The following is a 3148-nucleotide window of genomic DNA, read 5'->3' on the forward strand; positions in this document are numbered from 1 at the left end:
TCACAGCTGGTGAATTCATCAGTTTCTCCCGAAATATATGCAAGTAAGTGGCTGGTGAACTGGAAGAATAATAGAGTAAACTTTATTGTTACTTAGGCCCATTATGTGTGTCTCATATGAATAAATGTCGGCAAATTATATTTGAATGGATTGTTATTGCTGCTTCTACTGACGTCTGACATCAGGGTGTATTTTATAAACTCTATATGTATTGTTTTACTAGTGCTTATGTGTATTTAAATGTCTGAAACCTTAAAAAAAAAAACATTATGTGGCTGAAAACACTGCATAGCTGTGATATATGACAAGAGCTGCGCGTGTCCGTCTCGCAGCCAAAGCGCGAAAGCACAGTTTGAATCTGGCAGTTACGTGACATCGCTGAACGTTCGAAATCCCATATGTGGGACCGTACGCCCAGGGGCACAGAAATAAAAATACCATATGTGAGACTGTACCGCTCAAAGGGTTAAGTGGCTTGGTTGTTGGTGCCAGACACACAGCCATCTCTAAGGTTTACAGAGAATGGTCTGAAAGAGAGAAAATATCCAGTTGTTGATGCCAGAGGTCAGATGAGAATGACCAGGGGCTCATTCTTCGTACGTCGCTTACTCAGTTAGCTGGATTTGATTGTTGACGATTTCACTTGATCTTGAATTGTTTGGTTCTTCGAAGCTCATCCTGGACTTGCTGTCATAGCAACAGGTCCGTAAGCTTAAACCTGCTTATTTCATCTAAACAAGATTAGATTGCACCTTTATAAGCGGAGGTGATATGGGAAGCCTGTCACTACCATGTCCTGCCGGTTTTTGCGAGAGCAACCTGTAGCGGAAGGTGCGAGGATAATTCGCAGAGCTTTTAGAATTAAGGCAGGATCCTTTAGCACAGTGCGACAGTATACTTTTGGAGAGATATCATTTTTCTTGTGAGGGTGTAATTTACCATATTAATTTGTTGGAACCCCACATTAAAAGCTCGACTCGTCGGAGTTGAGCTTTAACCACAGCACAAACTATGTGCATTGCGTTGCGATTCTTTGCGAGTGGCACGTTCCTTTACACTGTTGGAGACGCGGAGAACTTAGTGAAAAGTGCTGTCTGTCGTGCCATTCACAGAGTTTACTTGGCACTCAAACAGTTTTTGGGGGGTTTTGTGGTTTTTCCAAGCCACTTAAGACCCCAGGTTGTAAAACAGAGTTTTTTCGCTATTGTAGGTACATTGTAGTTGTTAATGAAGATCATGCGATCATGACCATACCAGTAAATATGACTTGATTGTCCCCCAGGCTTCCCTAATGTGATTGGTGCCATAGACTGCACATACATTCCCATCAAGGCCCCCCCATGTCCCTAATGAAGGGGATTTTGTAAACCGAAAGGGGGTTCACAGTATAAATGTGCGTGATTTACTATTATGATTCTTAATGTTTTAGATATTGTAATATATAATAAATGGATTGTATTGAAGTATAATAATAAAATCTCTTAGATGGTGTGTGACTCTATGTACCATATCACCAATGTGGAAGCCAAATGGCCAGGATCGGTGCATGACTCGAGAATTTTTAGAGAGTCACATTTATGCACATTATTTGAACATGGTAAGGAAAATATAGATGTCCAGCTCACTGTATTACACACATTTATCCTGGGCCTAACAGAATTAAAATGTTTCCATTATACAGGTGATTACGACGGGATCCTGGTTGGAGACAGGGGCTATGCCTGCAGGCATTACTTCATGACACCATTCCCTGACCCAAACCCTGGACCTCAAACACGTTACAATGCAGTTCTAGCCAGGACAAGGGCACGCATTGAAATGACCTTTGGGCAACTAAAGGAAAGATTTCAGTGTCTGAAAAGTCTGAGGGTTGCACCGGACAGGACATGTGACATTATTGTTACACAATTATTATTACACAACATTGCCACCATTAGAAAGGAGAGGACACCTGTGGTGGAGATGCAGCCTGATGATGGCCTCCAGCCAGTGCACTTGGACCAACCTAGTGGCAGAGCTGCATGGGACAGAATAGTAGTACACCATTTTTCATAAGCATTTAAAAAAAAAAAAAAAAAGGAATAAAAGAGATGTTTATGCAATAGTGTGAAAATGTGTTAAAGTGTATTGTACTTACTCTGAAGTTCCTTTTGAAGCAAGTCTTTCTCTAGTGCAACCTTTTTCTTCATTAGGGGCTTGAAGTTCTATTTGTCCCCTCAATTTTTTTTTTTTTAACTCGTAGTATTCAACCTTATGTTGTACGCTTCTTTTATAGAGGGAATGGATGTCACCCTGTGCCATTTGCGCAGAAGACATAGAACTGTCAATACATAAATAAATACTGCCCCACCTCTGTATCCCGCCTCTCTGCAGGCCTCTTTGCAGGGTTCTCTACGGGCCTCTGTACAGGCCTCTCTACGGGCGTGGATTCCTGCAACTCATACTGCAGTCAGAATAGAAAGTACTGGAATAGATATAAATTTGGGTCAGATGTCATTTCTGCACTTACAGGCTCTTCCTCCAAGGGACAGCAATCTGAGAGGGTTTCTTCACTGTCCTGTGCAATTGAAGCAAATGGTATTACAAAGTGATGTGTTGTCTTCCCAATTGGGGAAAAAAATATTATATTATTGTAGCGCCCCCTACCTGTCTTTAAATTAATTAAGTAGAGCAGTGCACCGGATTCAATTACTATGTGCCTACCAATGTTGAAGTTAGGCCCCTCTGGTCACAATGAATTACTTCTCCTTTAGAAAGTTATATATAATAAAATCTATATTCACTTATGAATAGCTTGTCTATGAATGAACTCTTGTGAAAGTAACAAAATGTAAAGAATTTAATTAAACAATAAAAAAGGGATGAAAATGACCTCAAATAGACAAATGGTTCAGGATGTGAGTAATTCACACAATCACATCTCTATTAAATCACCATTTAACAATATCACACCAATAATGCAATACTTCAGGTGATAAAATTAATTAATTTGTATCTGTCACACTCACTTGAGATGACTGGACAAAATAACTCACTAGGAGTATCAAAAAGTCACTAAAAAAACAAAAAACATCATAGTTTATAAGTGCACTGAATAACCATATAAATCGATAGGAAATACTGTGGGCCCACACACATACACCAGTCA

At 39.9% G+C, this 3148-nt stretch overlaps 1 pseudogene; it reads left to right on the forward strand.

Annotated features, from left to right (window-relative positions):
- The first annotated feature begins 791 nt into the window (after positions 1 to 791).
- On the forward strand, positions 792 to 2542 carry LOC127509276 (putative nuclease HARBI1; annotated as a pseudogene).
- The last annotated feature ends 606 nt before the right edge of the window (positions 2543 to 3148 follow it).

This window comes from Ctenopharyngodon idella, chromosome 3 (genome assembly GCF_019924925.1).
Source record: "Ctenopharyngodon idella isolate HZGC_01 chromosome 3, HZGC01, whole genome shotgun sequence".
In the NCBI taxonomy this organism is placed as follows: Eukaryota; Metazoa; Chordata; class Actinopteri; order Cypriniformes; family Xenocyprididae; genus Ctenopharyngodon; species Ctenopharyngodon idella.